A 22406-nucleotide genomic window follows, 5' to 3' on the forward strand; every position below is an offset into this window, starting at 1 on the left:
TAGCATCAGTAATACTTGATAATTGGTTCCACTGGGAAGGAAAGCAAGATTCAAGGAATGCGTCCACATTTTCATTCAGGTAACAGTACATTCACTGAACTAGGGAACACAAAATGGACACAGGTTTAGAGAAGTAGATAAACTCAGTTTTGAAACCACTGTGATGCCTGTGAGATTTCCAAGTGGAGATGGCCAACAGGCAACCAGAAATACAGGTATGGACGTGGAAAAGAGATATGAGTTGGAGATATAAACCTGGGTCATCTTATGGATGCAAGGCATGGGACAAAATGAGACTGCCCAGTGAGAAGAAAAGTAAAACCTACAAAAACTCAGAAATACCACTATGAGAGGGAAATGCAGAAGAAGAGAAGTCCACAAAAGAGGCTGGATTGGCACTGTCCAAGAACCCAAAAGAAAATCTCCAACAGTATGCTATACAGAAGCCTAGGGAAGATCATGACTCAAGGTGAGATGGGGTAAGAAAAAGTGCCTCATTAGGAAGACTGCAAAAACCATGGAAAGCTAATCTAAAGAAAAGACTATTGAGCACTAAGGAAAAGCTGAGCAGAAACAGTCAGCTATCTTCAATTTCTGTTTCATGGAGTAATGGACTTGACTTGCTCCTGAAACAGAAACTGAACCAAACAATACGAACCAAAATGTAAGAAGTTGGCGAGAATAAAACAGACTTCACCTAACAAAGAACTGAGTTCCCAGTCACTGGCAATGTTCAGTAGATAACAATACTGGTCAAGGAGTTGATGAGATGACTTTGAGCTTTCTTTCAATTGAAGTAATATTCAAGGACTAAACTAAATCTGAAATACTTACATAAAAGGAATAAAGGGACTGATACAACAAAAAAGCTCTTATATATTTAGAAATATAAAGTAATGACTCCGTGGAGTTTTAAAAATCATATTCAATTAATTCTAAGTAAAACACATAAAAAAGAGAAAGGCATCATTAACCTTGTGAGTCCATTACATATCTATTTTTTTAATATTTATTTTTGAAAGAGAGACAGATAGATCTCAAGCAAAGGAGGGGCAGAGAGGGAGACAGAGATAAAGCAGGCTCCAGGCTCTGCGCTGTCAGCACAGAGCCCGACACAGGCCTTGAACTCATGAACTGAGAGATCATGACCTGAAATAAGTCAGATGCTTACTGACTGAGCCGCCCAGGTGCCCCTAACCTTGTGAGAACAAAGTAAAACACTTAGTATGAAATAAAAACTTTTAGGAGGTGATCCAAGATGGTGGCATAGGAAGAGCCTGAACTTACTTCCTCCCATTGACACAAAGAATCTACAGCTACATATGAAATAATTCCCACTCAAGAAGAACTGAAAACTTGCTATTTGAACAGCTCCTTCCACAAGGGATAAAAGTGCCACATCAAGATAGGTAAGTGAGGCAGAAACATGGTCTTACCTCCTCAACCCCCACTACCACCACCCACAATAAGGAGGGATCTCACAGACCAGAGCCTCTCCCTGAAAAGTGAAAAAGTCTGTGCCCAACCTTAGCCACACCTATAGACCATGGACCCCCACAAAGTGAGCGAGCTTTGTTCCTGCGTGAAAATGTATAAACAGGATCTGAGTGTTCTGCACACTGAGGACATGTGCTTCCTGATGGAGTGGGTGGAGACAATCAGGGGTAAAATACTACCTGCTACTCATAAAACTAAATCAAAACATAATATGAAGGAAGAAAAAAACACAGTAAGAAAGCTAAGGAAAACATAAAGATGGATGAACCATCAAGTCAGGAAAAGTGATCTAGAATTGACAATGAAGGTGTGATTGAACCAGATACTGATGCCTCTCAAGAAATGGAAGACGAAAATGTAGAGATAACCGAGAAAAGGATGAATCAAGCAAATGATTAAAAAGTGGCTGCCACTGAAGCCCTAAACGACACTGAACTAGAGAAAGCCACTTACTCGTTCACACACGCCATCCAGCTGAGTGCTATGTGGGTACTGTGCCTGCCAAAAGAGCCAGTGTCTTCATCAAATTACAGAAGCCGAATGCTGCCACGTCGAAGGCTGTGACAGAGCTATTGAAATAAATCCTGATTCAGCTCAGCCTTACAAGTGGTGACAGAAATCACAGACTTCTGGGCGACTGGGAAGCAGCAGCACATGACCTTGCTCCTGCTTTTTAAACTGGATTAAGATGAAGATGCTAGCGCAATGCTTTTGAAAGAAGTTCAACCAAGGACCACGAAAACTGCTGAACATCAGATAAAGTATGAGTGAAAACACGAAGAGCAAGAGATCAAAGAAAGAACAGAAAGGGTTAAGAAGTCAACCATGAGAGCACCCAGAGGTAGGAAGAAGCCAGAGCTTTATTTCCCAGGTTGCTTTCCTGGGGAGCCATGCCAGGTAATTTTTCTGAAGGAATGTCTGGAATGGCAGGAATGCCTGGGCTTAAGGAAATTCTAAGTGATCTAGAGGTTCTCATGGCCATGCAGGATCTAGAAGTTATGGTGGCCTTCCAGGATATGGCCCTGGAACCCCACAAATAGGTCAAAATATCAGAGCAACCCAAAGGTTATGAATCTCCTCAGTAAATTTTTGTCAGCCAAATTTAGAAGTCAAGCATAATGCCCTTCTGACAAATAAAGCCCCTGCTGAAAGAAAAGCAACTTAGATCACCTAGCGAATTTCACAGTAATAAAAACGGGTGCACCTCTGACCTTCTCATAGAGACAGCTGGGGGCCTATGAAGGGAATTCCTACCGCTCTGCCCCACACGCAACTCAAACATCTTACAGTGGTTTGCCATTAGGGTATTCATTCAGATAATGTTTTCCTACCAGGAATTAGAATTTTTAAATACTTTTTAAACCTTCAAAATATGTAAAACCATATTAAAAGGGTGTGTTAACCCCCACATTTTTCTGTACCAATCATTTGAGGTTTTTTCCTTGGATTAACTGAGCAAGGAAGATAGTTCAGTATGGAAGACTTATTATTTAGTTTGAGGGAAATAAAGGTCTATTAGCAAGAGACAAACAGAACATTTAAACAGATGAAGTCTGAGTTGGATATATGGTTACTGAGGCATTTTGACTGGTCTTTTTAAATGTTTTATTATTTAAACATGATTTATTTCGATAAAAATATTGGGACCACCACTATGGCATTAGGACCTGGGAAGGGACTGGAAGCACTTGGCAGGACAACAGCAACCTTACACCTTACACCCTTGTGCAGATGTATTTAAATCTTACGATGCAGTGAAGGGATGAGATTTATCATGCCGCAATAGAGTTGGATTACTTAGCTGTGCTCTTGTCTGATATAGAAAAAAAGTTTCTCATTATTTCAAGAAAATAGTAATACTTTACTTTTTTAAGTTTATTTAGAGAGAGAGTGTGTGTATGTGTGTGCACCTGCGTCCAAGCACGTAAGCGAGGGAAAGGCTGAGAAAGAATCCCAAGCAGACTCCACACTGTCAGCAAGGAGCCTGACATGGAGCTCCATTCCCATGAACCATGAGATTATGACGGAAGCTGAATCAAGACTCAGACACCTAAATGACTGAGCCACCCAGGTGCCCCAAAAATTACTTTAAAATAACTAAATTCTCCAATCATAAGACAAAGAATGGCTAAATAGATGTATTTTTAAAAGACTTATCTATATGTTGCCCACAAGAGACTCACTTCAGATCTAAACATGATGGGATGGAAAAAGATATTCCATGCAAATGAGAACAAAAAGAAGGCTGGTGTGGCCATTCTCCTATCAAACAAAATAGACTTCAAAACAAAAAGCATAATAAAAGACAAGAGTATTACATAATAATAGAAATCAATCCAACAACAGCATGTAACATTTATAAATATTCATGGACTAGCATAGGAGCACCTAAACATAAAGAGAAAATATTAACAAGCCTAAAGACAGAAATTGACAGCAACTCAGTATTAGTAGGGTAATTTAATATCCCACTTGTATCAATGGATAGATCATCCAGACAGAAAATAAAGGAAATACAGCCCTTAAATGACACATTAGACCAGATGGACTTAATAGATACACACAGAACATTCCACTCAAAAGCAGCAGAATACACATTCTTCTCAAGTGCACAAGGAACATTCTCTAAGACAGATCACATGTTGGGCCACAAAACTAATCGTAACAAATTTAAGAAGACTGAAGTAATATCAAACATCTTTTTCAGCTACATGGTATAAAACTAGAAATTAGTTAAGAAGAAAACTGGAAAAATCACAAATTTGTGACAATAAAACAACATGCTACTCGAAAGCCAATGGGTCAATGAAGACATCAAGGAAAAAATTAAAAAATATCTTGAGACAAATGAAAATAGAAATTCAACCATCTAAAATTTATGGGATGCAGCAGAAACAGTTCTAACACGAAACTCTGAAATGATACAGGCCTACTTCAGGAAACAAAAGAAATATCCATCTAATGTTATACCTCAAGGAACTAGAAAAAAAGAAGAAGAACAAAGCTCAAAGTTGGTAGAAGGAAATAATAATAAATATCAAAGTGGAAATAAATGGACTAGAGACTAAAAAAAAAAAGACAATAGAAAAGATCAATGAAGGGGCGCCTGGGTGGCTTAGTCGGTTAAGCGTCCGACTTTCGCTTGGGTCATGATCTCGCAGTTCGTGGGTTCGAGCCCCGCGTCGGGCTCTGTGCTGACTGCCAGCTCAGAGCCTGGAGCCTGTTTCAGTCTGTGACTCCCTCTCTCTCTGACCCTCCCCTGCTCACGCTGTCTCTCTCTCTCTCTCTCCTAGAAATAAATAAAACATTAAAAAATATTAAAAAAAAAAAAGAAAGAAAAAAGAAAAGATCAATGAAATTAAGAGCTAGTTCTTTGAAAAGATACACAAACCTTTACTTAGGGTTACCAAGAAAAAGAGACGGCTAAAATAAAAACAGAAAAGAAAGAGAAGTTACAATACATACTACAAAAATACAAAGGATCATAAGAGACTACTAGGGACAATTATAAACCAACAAACTGGATAACACAGAAGAAATGGATAATTTTAGAAACACAACTTCCAAGACGAAATCATAAAGACATATCTGAATAGACCAATTACTAGTAAGAAGATTGAATCAGTAATTGAAAACCTTCCAACAAACAAAAGTACAGGACTAGACTTCACTGGTAAATTCTACCAAACATTCAAATTAGATTTAATACTTACTATTTTCAGGCCCCCTAAAAGCTTAAGAGGAAAGAATGCTTCAAAACTCATTTTACAAGGCCAGCATTATGCTGTACCAAAACCAAAAACAATAAAAAAAGGAAGTTACAGGCCAACATCCATAATGAATACAGATGCAAAAGTCCTCAACAAAATATTAGCAAACTGAATTCAACAATACCTTCAAAGGATCATGTATCATAGTCAAGCGGGATTTATTCCAACAATGCAAAGATGGCTAAAATCTGCAAATCAATCAACATGATACAGCATATTAACATGGTGACAGATGGAAACCAAATTCACTGTGGTGATAACATTGTAGTGTATACAAATATCAATTATGTTGTACACCTAAAACTAATATACTATATACCAACTTGCCTCAATTAAAAAAAAAAATTGAGGGACACCTGGTTGGCTAAGTTGGTAGAACATGAGACTCTTGATCTCAGGGCTGTGGATTTGAGCCCCATGTTGAGAACATAAAGATTATCTTAAAAAATAAAATCTTTAAAAAACAAAAACAAAAATCCAAGGGCACCTGAGTGGCTCAGTTGGTTAAGCATCTGACTCTTGGTTTCAACTCAGGTCGTGATCTCACAGTTTCAAGGACTTGAGCCCTGCATTGGGGCTCTGGGCTGGCAGCCATGGAGCCTGCTTAGGATTCTCTGTGTCCTGCTCTCTCTACCCCTCCCCCACTCACTCTGCCTCTCTCAAAATAAATAAATAAACTTTTAAAAAAACCTTTTAAGGTTTAACCAAATTTTATAGTTGATTTTTGGCTGTAAGAATCCTGTTTAATGTCATTAAAATCTCCCCAACTGAGTTTTTATAACTTCTATTACTGGTGCGCCTGGGTGGCTCAGCTGAACGTCCAACTCTGGCTCAAGTCATGATCTCATGGTTCATGAGTTTGAGCCCTATGTCAGGCTCTGTGTTGACAGCTCAGAGCCCAGAGCCTGCTTGGGATTCTGAGCCTCTCGCACTCTCTACCCCTCTCCCCCTTCTCTCTCTCTCTCTCTCATAGAAATAAACATATATTAAAAATAATTTTTTAAAATAACTTTTACTACTCAAGAAGTATGTTCTTTCTTTTCTTCTTTTCTAAAGCCCAGGCACATCAGTTTGTTTGCTTACTTGTTTTTATGGCAGAGTTTAAAAGTTATATGCAATGCTGACTATACTCCATTTGACCCTCCAGGCCACTCCCTCTCTTTGTGCAGGCCAGTACCTGCATGGAGCACCAACAAACTGGGTTGGCTGTGGCTCCATTCCCTGCGAAAGCTTTTCACATGGCCTCAATCAGACAACCCTCTCCAGTAAGTATGGCTCTTGCTGGTTCAGGTAAACACTTTCTCCCCGATTCCTTTCAAGACCTAGACGTGGTAACAGCTTCATCATTACTTGCTCCTTTCCTTGAACCTGCTTACACTCTGCAAATAACCCCTTCACTGAATTCTTTTGTATTAAACTTGTCAGTGTCCCATTTCCTGCCAGAATCCCCAACCGATACATTGCTACTGATGTTTCCAATACAGTAATTATATACTGCATTCTAACCACTATAGAAAATACTCTGAGAAATGAGTCATGGTCGTCAGCTTTTAGATTTCCTACTCAAACTAACTAAATTCCTAAGAACAGAAAATAAAAATTACCAAGGTAAAAATGATCAAAAGGGAAAAGAATTTGTTTTTTACTAATTTTTAGAATTTTAACTTTACTAAATTTTATTAATACCCCCAAATCTTATAGTCATCCTTGACACCCCACTCTCACATCCCATATCCAATCCATCAATCCTTTCAGATCTATCTTCAAAATACATCCCAATTTCAACCACTGCTTACCATCCCCACCACTAATTCTCTGGTTCAAGCTACCATCATATCTTGTCTGAATTTTTACAAAAGGCTTCTAATTGATCTCTGCCTCTACTCCTGTCCTGCTCCAGTCTTTTCTAAACAGCAACCAGCTTAATTCTATCAAAAGTGTTACTGAAATTTTTTAATGGTGAAAAATCATGACTCTCATAAACAAAGTAAACATATGTCAAAGATAAAGTCGTTAATTAATAAACGGTCGTTAAAATGTTAAAATTGGTTCAAATAAAAATTTCAAGAACCACACTCAGACAGAGAACAGGGATTTCTGGCGTGAGCTTACAAACAGATGTAAAACGGTTATATTCACAGGGCAATAATCAATCGTATTCCACCAGACAATTAATTTATACTTCTACATTTTTCGCAGTTTTCCACAAGTTACAGAATTGTAAAGTAACTCAAAGAAAATGAAAAAGAGATAAACCCAATGGATGAGCAAGATAAAGACCCACTTATCATTTTTTTGCCCATTTCAGTCGCTCACAACTTTCCCTGACAAAAATCTTGTATGTCTCCCCCATTCCACTGAAAGTAAAAATTAAAGGCTTTTTAATGGCCTGGACTACAAGATCTTACATATTTTACTATTGTTTCCTGCCATTCCAGCTCCAATACTGATCTCACGTACTAACTAACTCTCCCTCTCCACATCTGCTCCAGCCACACTGGCCTCGGCTTGTTTCTTAAGACACAAAGCATATTCCTACCTCAGGGCCTTTGCAACTTTTGTCCTATCTGAAACACTCTTCCAACAAACACCCTTGCTCCTATCACTTGCTTCAGGTCTTTATATTAGAGGACTTCCCTGAGCACCTTATATAAAATAAATAAACCTCTAACGCCCTTTTCTTCTTATAGTGCTATATTCTTGAATGACTTAGTACCAACGTGCATGCTACATATTGACTTTTTTTGGATTCTCTGTTTTTCTCCTCCTTAGCCACCACAAAATGTAAACTCCATGGTGGGGGACGGGGCCAAGACTTTTGTTTTCTTCACTGCTATATGCCCAGTGTCCAGACAGTGCCAGACACATATTAAATGCTCAGTAGGACTGAGATGAATGAATAAATAGGTACTAATGTTTCAAAACTGCAACATGATGAACTGATAAATTTTGCCCCTGAATTTCAACATAAAAACATATGAATAAAACTACAACCAAATAACCTTACATTTTTACTAATTAACATATGTGACTTAATATATAAAGATTACTTTTTAAAGTGGAGCTCAAAGTGTATTACTTATTGGTCTGAACACTGACAGTTATTTCATGAAAACATGCTTTAAGTAATCTCTATGCCCAGTGCGGGGCTCAAACTCACAACCCTGAGATCAAGAGTCACATGTTCTACAGCCTGAGCCAGCCAGGTACCTTTACAAAAAATGCTCTACAATTTAGCATATGGGGGGATGCTTGCCTGGCCCAGTGGTTAAGCGTCCAACTCTTGACATCTGCTCAGGCTGTGATCTCACAGTCGTGGGATGGAGCCCTGCATTGGGCTCTCTGCTGAACATAACCTGCTTGGGAATCATTTTCTCTCTCTCCCTCTGCCCCTCGTCTACTCATATTTGTGCTCTCTCTCTCTCTCCAAACAAATAAACTTAAAAATTTAGCATATGGTGCCACAAAATTTCTCTTAGAAGTGGCTGTCAAAATGAGCAAGTATACTCAGAAAATGCAAGTGGCACCAAGTGTCCTCCTTTTCGTACTACATGAATTCAAAGGCTCATTTGAGTTGCAGTTGTTATAAATGATGTGATGCCCAAAGAGTCTAACTGGGCAAGTCAACTGCCTAAAAGTCATTATCCAATCTGTATTATTTCCTCCAAGCTTTGTCACTCCTTGAAGTTTTACAGTCTTGGCACAGACCTGGGTGAAGGTGAATAGGCTTCTAGATTTATGTTGGATTTCTGATCCTAAACCTTTCCCTAAGCTCTTTTATTTTTTAACCTTAAAAGATGCCAAATATTAATATTTTCTTTGAATAATACCTGAATTACCCATAATACGCAATTCCAATGCTAGTATTTTTGGTCTAACTATTTAGTATTTCTTTGGTCTTGTTATTTGGTAGTTAATTTCTGCTTATAAGAGGAGTATGATTACATAAGTGGAAAGCATGAGTTTGGAACATCACAGGCCAGTGAAATGACTTAGCTATTAACTTAGCTTCTTCAAATATTTTTTTTCTTTACACTAGCTCACTCAAAAATCTACTTAAAAATCCAAAGGACAAGAGAACTCACCTTTTCTTCTTACATCTATAAATAGACCAAAGGTTAAGCTAACTAAGTAAGGCTTTGTTCCTCCTATTGATAGAGCTGCAATTGTTTAAAATTGGGCTTGTTACCATGCACATTTTCAGGTTTTAATTAAAATGCTACAAATTAATATGTTTATTTTGTCAAAACTAGTATGTCTATTAGGGGAAAATATCCAGTATATGCTTCTCCACCCCACCCCACCCCCAACAAGAAAATAGGTGGGTTGGAGGCAATAAATTGTTTTACTGATATATGGCCCAAGTGACACTTGCTTTAGTAATAAAAATGTAACCAAATCACCATTCAAGTGCCTTAATTAAAAACGTGGTAAGATTATATCAAAGAATAAGAAAGGACTCTTAAGTAACAAATTATAGATTCAAAGATATTATCTGTAGTTTTTAACAAAAAATTTGACTGGCTTGAAGATTAAAAATTTAATATGATACCAAAGGACTTAAGACCATAATAAATACAACTTTCTACCATTTGTGAGTAGGCCTTCAGTTGGCATTAAATTAAATACAACATAATAAATGTTGGGTCTGTTTATAAGAATCAATTATGCAATACCCTCAAGCAAACTGCTCTTTTACTAGATTTTTCTAAACTTGGGTTGCTCCAGGAGTAATATGTATTTAAGAGTGAACATGAGCAAAAAATCTGGCAAAAGTTGTGAAGTACATGATTTCTGGGTTTAAAAACATACTTGAGGGACTCATTGGGTTTTTTAAAAATAAATCTTATTTTTTAAAACAGTTTCAGATTTGGAGAAAAATTGAGAATACAGAGTTCCCAAAGACTCCATACCAGGTGTTACATATTAATAACATCTTACGTTAGTATGGTACATTTGTTACAATTAATAAATATAGATATATAATTGTTACCTAAAATCCATACTTTATTCATATTTCCTTAGTTTTTACATAATATGCTTTTTTTGGTTACAGGATCTTATTCAGGATACCATATTATATTTAGTTATATCCCTTAAGGCTCCTTTTGGCTACCGTTTCTCAGATATTCCTTGTTTTTGATGACCTTGACAATTTGGGGAAATACAGGTCAAATATTTTGTAGAATGTCCCTCTAGTGAGATTTCTCTGCTGTTTTTCTCATGATTAGACTGCCATTACGTGTGATGTCTTTTCATCACAGCATATTCTTTCAAACATACTGTCAAACTGACTTACCACTCCTGACCTGGCTGAGGTCGTGTCCATAAGACTTTTTCACTGTAGTTACTCCTCTCAATCTCCTCTCATTAGTATACTCTTATTAAAAGGAAGTCATTATGCACAGCCCACACTCAAGGAGTGGAGAGTAATGTTCCACCTTGATGAAGATGGGAGTATCAACACAAATTATTTGGAGTTAATCTGCACAGGAGATGTGCCTCATCATTCATTCATTCATTCATTTATTCAACAATTTATTTATACCATATGGAGCCATGGGTACTTATTTTATACTTTTGGTTATAATCCAACATAACTTTACACTTCTTTTCTTGCTCAAATTATTCTACCATTGACCAATGGGAGTTCTTTCAGTTGGCTCCTATTCCTTTTGACATAGTCCCATTATTGTTTGTTTAAGTACTTTATTGCTTTTTGGCACTACAAGATGTTCTAGGTTGATCTACATATTTCTTGCCCCAGTTCTTGAATCCACCATTTCTCTAAGGAGCCCTGGTTCCTTTTAGTAGAGAACTTATTAGAAACCAAGATCTGGGAACCAGGTGTATTCTTAATACTAGGATCTCATTGCTTCCAGGACAGCCTGTTTTTAACTGAATTTTATGGTATTTGGGGGTAATTTGCATAATGAAATATAGAAATACATTCATGAATACACTATACTAGGTCTATGGAGTTTTAAATTAGTTTAATGCAATTATAGGTATATTTATAATCATTTAACAGATTTATTATGAAAATAACCTGAAAATATAAAGGAGACTAAATTTTTTAAAATATAAAACTGGGATACCACTTTTTTTTTGAAAAAGGAAAGGAGGACAAATCCATAATGTCAGAAATAAAAATGAAATATCACTATGATTTCTGCAGGTCAACAATCAGTTCATCAACTATTTGGCTGCAGGATCCTTTTACACTTTTAAAAATTTGAGGGGTGCCTGGGTGGCTCAACTGGCTAAGCGTCTGACTTCAGCTCAGGTCATGATCTCATGGTCTGTGAGTTTGAGCCCTGCATCAGGCTCTGTGCTGACAGTTCAGAGCCTGGAGCCTGCTTTGGATTCTCTGTGTCTCCCTCTCTCTCTGCCCCTCCCCCACTCATGTCTCTTGTCTCTCTCTCTCTCAAAAGTAAACACTTAAAAATGTTTTTTAAATATTATTTGAGAATTTTTCAAAAAGCTTTTCTTCAACTGGGTTACCTATTGATATTTCCCAAATTAGATATTAAATCTCAAAAATGTTTAATATATTTATCAATTTATTGAAAGAATAATAAGCCTATGATGTGTTAACATAAATAATATCTGTATGGGAAAACAAACTTTAAAAACTTGATAAGAAAAGCAACATATTTTTGCAAATATCTTTAACGTCTCACTTTATAGATGACAGCTGGATTCTTATAATTGATTCTGCGATATGCTATTTTGGTTAAAGTATATAAGTATATGAAGGAAATCTAGCCTCATGCAGATATATAGTTGGGAAAGTGAATATTTCAATAATTATTTCAAATAACTGTTGATACTCCTGATTCTATACCTGAACTTAACAAATGGTAGCTTCCTGAAGTCTAGTTACACTATGGTTTCTAAAACCATATCAATGAACTTTCACCTTCTATTACATTAAAATTAATTGGTTTACCTAGCACTTTCAATGGATCTTTTACCCATATGTGATTTCATATCATTATACATTGATGATATGGAAAATATTGATTCACTGAATTATGCAGGTATTCCAAACGGAAACAATTCAGAATGCAATATGAAAGGAAAGAAAATCATATTCTTTATTAACATTACCTACTTCACAAGAAAAGCCTTTCTTATTTTTATTTTTGTTTACTGATTGATTTTTGAGAGAGAGAGAGGGAGCAAGTGAGAAAGGGGCAAAGAGAAGGAGAGAGAGAGAATCCTAGAAGGGGCAGAGAGACAGACCAAGAGAGGGAGAGAGAAGCGGGGCTCACCTGAAGTGGGAGCTCATGCTCACCTAAGGCGGGGCTTGAGCTCACGAATCATGAGATTATGACCTAAGTCAAAGATGGATGTTTAACCAGCTGAGCCACCACTCAGGTGCACCAAGAAAAGTCTTTAAGTATCTAGGAAGCTATCAAGTTCCCAGTGTCAGATACAAGTTTTCCAAAATTTTTTTCTTTAAATTGTTCTAACGTTTATTCATTTTTGAGAGAAAACAGAATGGAAGCCCCCAGGGATGGAGGGATGGAGGGGGAGAATAGAAAGTGACTGCTAATGGGTACAGGGCTTCTTTCAGGGACAATGAAAATGATCTAGAATTAGATAATGGAAATGGTTATACAACTATCTCTTGGGCAGAGAGAGGAAGACACAGAATCTGAAGCAGGCTCCAAGCTCTGAGCTGTCAGCACAGAGCCAGACGTGGGGCTCAAACTCACAAACCGTGAGGATATCATGACCCGAGCCAAAGTCAAATACTTTACCAACTGAGCCACCCAGGTGCCCTAGATACAAGTTTTCCAAAATTCTAAGTTTCACTTGGAAGTTTAATTTTTTTAAATCACTGGCTACAAATACAGTTGTTTTTCTTGAAGTGTTAGGCCCACTTAGTTCATTTTTGAGAAAAACAAATGTCAAATACATAAGTTCAAGTAATCAAAGTTTGCCTATCCTGTTCTTTCAAGAAAAAAAAAAGTGTTCTAGAAAAAAGCAGCTAATTCAGCTCATAACTCAATTGAGCAAGTACTTTTTCTGAAGATCACTATCATGCTTCAGTACACAAAAGGAATGCTTTATGAATCCTTCACATTCTGTCACAAAAAATATTTTTAAAGGACAAGTACTCAAAGTGAAGACCTAATGAAATTAATATTTTTACTGCTTCATCAAGGACATTCTTAAATGGAACTGGATTTAAAAAACACAAAACTATGAATGCACGGCAATGAAAAAAAATCTATCAGTTTGGTACCACTGCCTTAATTTGTGCTAAGGTGTAGGCAGTTATACTCATCACTGCTTTTTCAGCATCACTGCAAATGTCAACAAGTGGAAGAGACAAAAGAAATCTATATTAAGAAAATAGTTTTGACCTCCTTGGTCTCAGGGACCCACAAAGGTCCACAGAACAGTTTGGAAACTAGCTACAATGTGAATAAACTTTGAAAACACTACATTAAGTCAAAGATGATAGACAAAAAAGGTCACATGTTATACATATTCTACTTATAGGAAATACCCAGAATATACAAATCTATAGACAAAGTAGATAACTGGTTGTCAGGGATGGAGGGGGAGAACAGAAAGTGACTGCTAATGGCTACAGGGTTTCTTTCAGGGACAATGAAAATGATCTAGAATTAGATAATGGAGATGGGTATACAATTTGGGGAATATTTTTAAACCTGAATTTTATATTTTAAAGGAGTGAATTTTATATGTGTATTACATATTAACTTTTATTTTCAGTTTTTTAAAAAAATGTTAATGTCTATTTATTTTTGAAAGAAAGCGACAGAGTATAAGCGGGAGAGGGCAGAGAGGCAGACACATATAATCCAAAGCAGGATCCAGGCTCTGAGCTGTCAGCACACAGCCCGACTCAGGGCTCGAATTCACGAGCAGTGAGATCATGACCTGAGCTGAAGCCAGACGCTTAACTGAGCCACCCAGACGCTGCTACATATCAACTTTTAAAGGGCAAAACATCAGTTGGCCATTTAAAAACAAGAAAGAGAATGTAAACAGAAAAACAATTATTAAAAAATCAAACAGCTTCAATTCAAAATCTTCCCACTACGAAAATCAAGAAATGGTGCTGAGAAAACTAGATATCCACATGCAGAAGAAAGAACTTGGACCCTCACCTTACACTTTATATAAAAATTAACTCAGAATAAAGATCTAAATATAAGACCTAAAAGTATAATACTCTTACAACAAAACTCAGGTAAATCCTAATGACATTGGATTTGGCAGTAATTTCTAGGCTATGACACCAAAACCACAAGCAACAAAAGAAAAAAGAGATGAACTGAACTATATCAAAATTAAAAACTTCTGTACATTAAAGAAAACAATTAACAGCTTGAAAAGACAACCTATGGAACAGGAGAAAATATGTACCAATCATATATCTGGTAAGAGTGTTAATATCTAGAATATATAAAGAATATATACATACATACATATATATATATATCTAGAACATATATAAAGAATATATAAAGCAACAACAATAACTATTAAAGTAACCTGAATAAAAAATGGACAAAGGACTTCAGACAGACATTTCTCCAGAGAAAATATACAAATGGTCAAATGGCATATGAAAAGATAGTCAACATCACTAGTCATTAAGGAAATGCAAATCAAAACCACAATGAGCTATTACTTCACAACCATTAGGATGGCTACTATTAAAAACAAAAACAGAAAATAAGTGTTGGCAAGGATATGGAGAAATTGGAACACTTGCGTATTGCTGGTAGGAAAGTAAATGGTGTGGCTGCTATGAAAAATAGGACTGCAGTTCCTCAAAAAACTAAAAATAAAATTACCATACTATCAACAATACCATTTCTGGGTCTATATCCAAAAGAATTGAAAGAAGGGTGTAGAAGAGACATCTATCTGTACACTGTATATTCATAGCAGCATTATTCACAACAGCCAGAAGGTGGAAGCAACACACTTGTCCATTGACAGATAAACGGGTAACAAAATGTTTATACATACAGTGGTGTATTATTCGGCCTTAAAAAGAAAATCTTGATACATCCTACAACATTATGCTAAGTGAAAAGCCAGGCACAAAAAGACAAATACGGTATGATTTCACTTATATGAGGTATCTAAAGCAGTCAAACTCATAAAAATAGAAAGTAGAATGGTGGTTGCCAGGGAGATGGGAAGGGTAGATGAAGAGTGGTTAATGGGTATGGAGTCTCAGTTTTGCAAGATGAAAAAGTCATATTCAATAATGTGAATATACCTAACACTACTAAACTGTACACTTAAAAGTGGATACGATGGTAAACTTCATGATAGGTGTATTTACCACAACTAACATTTAAAAAAAAAAAAAAAGAGGTATGTTATGGGTGCCTGGGTGGCTCAGTCAGTTAAAAGTCCAAGTCTTGATTTCTGCTCAGGTCATGATCTCGTGATTCATGAGTTCAAGCTCTGCATCAGGCTCCGCACTGCCAGTGTGTCCCTCCCTGTCCCTCCTCCGCATGCACTGAATGAATGAATGAATGAATGAGCAATAGGTTGAACATCGAACTGGGATAATATAAGAAAACAAAATTAAAAGCCAATCTGACTCATGAACACTAATGTAAAAATCCCAAACAAAATGTAAGCAAACCAGATCCAATAATTTATGAAAAAAGATAATCCATACTTGACTAAATTGAGTTTATCCCAGGAATACTTAGTTAACCTACTCTGAAAATCAATGTAACTGACTACATTAATAGACTAAGGAGAAAAAATTTAATCATCACTGAAGTTTTACGAAAGCCTTTCAATATAACATCTATTCATGATTTAAAACAAAGAGATAAACAAAACAAGAGTCCTAGCCAAGGAAGAACAGAATGAAACTTCTTTAATTTGGTAAAGACCATCTTTTAATAAAATTACAAGTATCATTTTAAATGGTGAAATTTGAAAGCATTCCTTTTGAAGTCGTGAACAAGAAACAAAACTTTGAGTATCTGAGGTATCTAAGACAGTACAGTAATAATTCAGAGGTAGATAAAAAGACCAAGGATAGAGGAGAGAGAGTACAGAAATAAAACTACCTACATAAGAAAACTTGATTTGTGAGATAGAAGTTTCACATATCAGGGAAGAAATGAACAATTTCAATAAATAATGTTGAGATAACCAATTATCTATATGGAAAAAGTGAATTGATATCCCATACTTCTCACAAAAATCAATTACTAGGAGATTTGAGGATTAAATGTGAAAAGCAAAAAACTATAAAGCTTTTAGTTGAGAGAATGCCATCAAAAGTTATCAAGGTATACCATGAGAATAACCAGTTGAATTCAAGACTCAAATTACTTTAATCTTTTAATTTCTCTCCATATTTTATAAATTAATCAATTAAACAGAAACTATGTCAGAGCAAGCAGACTATCTGATTAAGAATATGCTGTTAATGTAATACGGAGCTGCCAATGTCCAATGACTTCACACCTTAAAGATATTACATATTTATACCTGCATTAAAGATCAACATGTTATTGTCAGGATTTGTTAACAAGGATTAAAAAAAAATTTCATGTTCATTCGGTAGGTGTTTATATCAATATATGTGGCTATATCTCATTTCAAATATTAGCAACAATGTCCATGGTAAAATCTAAATGGTGTTTCAGGTAAGTGAACTTGTTAGTTGGACAATTCCCACTGCTCCTTGAATCGTTATTTTTTACCAAATGCCAGAACCTATCTTTGGATGCTTCAGGGAAGAAACATAATATATTAAGATAATATCTCCCTTTGGAAGAGTAAGAACTATATTTTAAAGGGGGGGGGAGGGGAGAAATGGACCAAACAGACAACATATTTGTGGGACTTTCAAATAATTCTGAAATTAAAAGTGCCCAAAATATAAGTACAATTGCAAAGGACACATCATTCATTTGGGGAACTATTAACATTGTATATACAACTAAAAGGATGAGTTGGAAAGAACATTTATCCTAGAATAATTTTTGCTTTACAATATGGAAGCGGGTGTCCATCATGCACAATAAATGCATTCCCATTTCATCCACCATCAAAACATCCTCCCTATCCCCCAAAACACACACATACATACAAGGTGGACATTTTCAATCTAAACTGTGAGCCTCTGGCTCACATGAAAACAAAATGATTTTAACCACACACAAGCTCTAGCACTCAGATTTGTAGTTTCTACATGCTGCCCACACAGCATTTTGTGAGCATGTGATTAGGAGGAATGATGCACAATCACACCACATTCCTTCCCTCAGCTCACACATCAAGAACTTGCCCTCTCAGCTGCATTCTTCTCCAAACAGCCATGGTCACCTTAGCAACCCAATGCTCCTAATATGGACAGCTGGTCCATTTAAACTCAGCCCTTCTTGGCAGGAAAAAATGCTTGTTCTTCAAACTGGGGGAGAGAGGAGAGGTTTTCCTTTCAATACACATTACAGGGGTTGATTTAACTCGATCAGCACTTTTGTTCTGTGGCAGCAATTTGTGTCAAGTTTCAACCTATTCTGAGTTTTTGGTTTTTGGTTGTTTTTTTAAAATCTGAAAGCAAGTTTTTAAAAAAAAAAAAAAAAAAAAAAAAAAAAAAAAAAAAAAAAAAAAAGGCAGCTCATATGGAATTCTAAAGAAGAGTAGAATGTGAAACAAAAAGGTATCTGAAATAACTGTATTCTTTCATAAAAACGATAAAGCTATCCACATCTCCTAAAGTTCAAATTTACTTAAATTACATTTGAAGTCTTAATATACAATAAGAAATCAGAGTCAGACGACCTGTCTTTTCAACATCATAGCTTATTTCTGAATAACAAAAACACTGCTAAACTTCAAAGTCCTATAACTCCAATCTACTCAGTAGACTATGAGTCAATCTGTGTTCCTTCATCCCACCACCTACATGTGAAATCTCTCACAATCTTTCCACAGGATCAAATGTCAACTAGGTATTGAAACCAAATGGTTAGTATACCCAAAAACACTCCAGACCTAAAACGCCCTAGGATAAAACTGGACTATTCAAAATCAAACTTGATCTGTACTTATACTACTAAAGCTGGCCTGAACCAAATTGAGTCACTCAGGATAAAAGATACAGGTTTATAACACAGTTTTCCTGATTTTCATACTTCAAATGACCTGGGGGGAGGGAATTACTAGGGACTGAAATATGTGAGATCAAATTTCTCATTCCATTCCCACAAACTGGGGATTCTAATCTCCTATCCATCAAAATTAGACACCAAAGTGTCTGTTTACCAAAAGTAAACAGGCATGTTCAAAACTTAAAAATATCTAAATGCATAGTATTTGTTCTAAATTGGAAATATTTCTGAAATAATGCTCCACATAATAGTGGCAGATAAAATCCAAGTTAATTTGTTAAATGCTGCTTTAGTGAACCTTAAGGTTAAATGACAATCATACCCTTTGGCTGTATTTTTGTTTATGTGTGTGTTTTTAAAACTTTTTAGGCTATGAGGTTATTCCGGGTTAGAAAGATTTCTTTTAATTTAAAACTAGTAATTACACCTTCTATTTAGAGCAAAATATCAGTTGATGGGGAACCTGAAGCTAACTCTAGTCTCTTTTACTTAAGCCATCTCTTAATATAACAAAGTGAGAATAATGAAATTACTATGCCATATAAAATACTCGGAAACTAATGAAACTAGAGAAAGGGATTATGTTACCTGATGTATATAATTCTCTGAACTGTTTTTATTTAAATGTTTTACTTCTTTCTGAGAGAGAGAGAGACAGAGACAGAGACAGCATGAACAGGGGAAGGTCAGAGAGAAAGCGAGACACAGAATCCGAAACAGGTTCCAGGCTTTGAGCTAGCTGTCAGCACAGAGCCCGATGCAGGGCTTGAACCCACGAACTATGAGATCATGACCTAAGCCAAAGTTGGACGCTCAACCGACTAAGCCACCCAGGCACCCCTGAACTGTTATTTTTAAAAAGAGTGTTCAACAATGCATGGGATACCAACTTAATATTAACTTCAAGAGTTGCTAGTTGGGGTGCCTAAGTGGCTCAGTTGTCTCTCCCTCTCTCTGCCTCTTCAGCACTGTCACTCTCAAAATAAATAAATAAAAACTTAAAAAGAAAGAAAAAGAGTTGCTCGTTTTCCCAGCAAAAATTGTATAAATACTTACGTGTTGACATATAAATAATTACTTCTTTCAAAAAGCCTCAACATTGGTTTTGCTTTTAACAAACATGAATGCCTTTACCCTTTTCCATTCCATTACTGAATGAGGAACACGTTTTCTCCTAGCCCCCAGAACTAAGTACCCCTAAGATCTTCCTCCCATACAAACTTCTCCCCACAAAGTACCTTTAACTTTTTCTATCTGATGGAAGCTCTTCCCTGATCTGATCACAGCTGTCATTGCCCTTCTTCTAAAGTCAGGGATCACCCCATCATCTCATAGGAGTGTTCCTCTCTCTTTCCTCTTCATCACTGCAAGGCATACGATCACCATGGACTTGGAGTGTCTCAAGTGCCCACTATGACAGTTTGTTGCTAGTTAGGGGATCCAACAGAAGCTGCTTCTGCTGATAATGTGCTACTATAGATGAAAGTGTGTTTCTGCATCCCAAATTTAGAAAGCTGCATTTGTACTGTTTTTACTCTGTTAGATTCAGTGATGGGGATCCAGAAAACATGGTTATGCTTCAAAGAAATTAAAAAACAAATTAAGATGATGGTTCAAATACAATACAATGTAGAATTAATAGGCAATTGGTAATAAGGAAGCTCCAAAATATTACTGGTATCTTTCAACTATTAAGCTTTTGTGGGCTAACACTAAGACCTGAGCATTTTAACACACTATATCTAGAAGAAAAATAGATGTTTTTGTTAGATCCTACAATTTTTTCCTTTCACTGTTCTAATAGATTCAGCCTCTGAAACAGATGTTTATGTTTCCTCTAATCTTTCATAGCATCTAATTCACATTCTTTAGATTCAATTCTAAAATTTTTTAAATGAACACAAATTGGCCTTTTCTTAATGCTCATTTTAACGTTCCTTATATGTTTAAGGAATTTTACATTTAACAGTTTCATTTTAATAAACAACCTAAAATACAACATACTAGTTGGACAAAACAAATTAGATGAACACTCTGACATGGCAACATGGCCAGATCTCTCAGAAAAACAGAAGAGGGACGTGGGTGAAGGGAACTACCAAGAATTGGACTAAGACCTAAGATATAATTAAAATGCATGAAATAAAACCTTTCCTAAGACATAAAAGGAAAGATATCAAACATATTAAAAAGTCACTTATATGAGGACTAGTAAAAGGTGAAAGAGTTATATGCTCTAAAGAGAAACCAGAGTATAAATGGGAACTAGTTATAAAAGAAAACAGAAAATTTGTCCTTTAATGTACCAATGATGAGGGGTATGACACAAACTGAGGAATATCATCAACTCAATACTCCTGTACTTGAGATGAAAAACTGGTACTTCAAACACAGCTATTTTCTTTCATAATAACCACAGCTGCTCAAAAATTTAAATGATTTTTTAAACTGTGGTAAAGTATATGTAACATAAAATTTATCATTTCAACCATTTGCTAGTGTACAATTAACAACAGTTTTTCTAAAGTGGTCATTGTCCTTCTAACCTTTGTGTAGGAAGATGATACTATCTAAACATGAATAGTCACATTTTGATTATTTTCTACTCTAAAAAAGTTACAAAAACATCTGGGCATTTATGAAAATAAACATTTATGAAACACTTACAAGGGAGCCTCAGGGGTACCAAACACCATGATCCATCACCATTATATCATACGTTGTATTAATGTTGAAGATTCAAATTTCATTTGCCAAAAGAACATGGACAAAGATGCAACGGATTATGTTCACGAAGATTAAATCTTGTGAAATTTCTGTTTTTGTTTTAAGCACGATGGTCCAGGAAAAGGAGGATCTGGATTTCTTGCAGAACTGTCTTTGACTAGTGCCCTAAAGGATCAGGTAGCACTACACAGAGGTTCAAGAACTCGCTCCCTTAACCCTCTAAGGGTAGAAGAAAAATACAGGGGAAAAGCTTCACAAGAAACTTGTAAGTGAAAACTATTGATGCTTTGTTCCCTGACCTTCCTCATTAGCCAGTGGATCCCTTTATTTTAACCCTTTGTTTTCAGTTGCCAGGACAAAAACTGAACGAATTCAATCTGTGGGAAAGATCTGTTTGAGGGTGCATGTTCCCCTCAGCACACAGTACACTGAAAAAGGAGAATAAATGAGAAAGAGTTATTGATCTGAATAATTCACTTTATAAGCATTTTCTAGTTGTCAGATTAATTTGCAGTGATCACTACTACCTATACCAAAGAGTTCCTGAGAAAACTTAAACGATGTAACCTCTTAAGGCTAAGCAACTGATTTTAAGTTCTTGGCATACCAAGAGGAGCACACCAATAAGGAGATTTTACTCTATACTCACTTGAACATTTCACCCTTCAGAGGTCTACAGAGTATAACAATCTAAATTAATGATGACTGAAAATCCCCTGTAAAGATGATAATTTAGGATTTTTTTTTTTAAATACTAGATGCTAGTACATCTTTTCTTATCTACCCAGTAGACAGCATCCCACTTGTTAAACTAAATACAGGAGTTATATAATATCCATAGGTGGAAATAATAATAACTAAATAATCTCCTTTAACTTAAAGCCCCTAATAGGTTTCTATGAATCCTCTATTGCCCCAAGTCACTTAGGTAAAATTAGGTAAATGGGCCCCAACAGAAGAAGAGCACTTTTTTTCCTAAAATGGACAAACCCACTCCTAACAACGCTGGAAATGAGTTCCTTCATGATGCTAGGAATAAGAATGCCATGAAAAGCATTATTTGAGTTTCCTTTTATCACACTTTTTAACTTCAAATAAGATGAAATCCATCTTGTTTGAAAATTCTGAGGTAGTAAAGACGGAGATAACAAATTTGAGATAATCTTAGAATAATCAGAAGAGATATGAAATAAATATAGGGAAAAGAATTTAAAAAATCAAGAGCAATTAAGCCTGTATTCCACTATATTTGTTTTATTACTAT

The 22406-nt window shown here is 36.0% G+C and overlaps 1 protein-coding gene and 1 pseudogene across 3 annotated transcripts in view; one reads left to right on the plus strand and one right to left on the minus strand.

The window, feature by feature from the left end:
• FRS2 (fibroblast growth factor receptor substrate 2) overlaps positions 1-22406 on the minus strand; it is a 113200-nt gene that overhangs the window by 36902 nt on the left and 53892 nt on the right. Inside the window, exon 1 of one of the 3 annotated variants that reach the window (XM_039245636.1) lies at positions 5392-5431. The exons of the other annotated variants lie outside the window; for them this stretch is intronic. The gene's annotated coding sequence lies outside the window, so the exon portion shown is untranslated. Of the gene's footprint in view, positions 1-5391; positions 5432-22406 lie in introns of those variants that run through there. 3 annotated transcript variants of the gene reach the window in all.
• On the plus strand, positions 1547-2616 carry LOC120240799 (annotated as a pseudogene).

This window comes from Hyaena hyaena, unplaced genomic scaffold (assembly GCF_003009895.1).
Source record: "Hyaena hyaena isolate Hyena2069 unplaced genomic scaffold, ASM300989v1 scaffold_262, whole genome shotgun sequence".
NCBI lineage: Eukaryota > Metazoa > Chordata > Mammalia > Carnivora > Hyaenidae > Hyaena > Hyaena hyaena.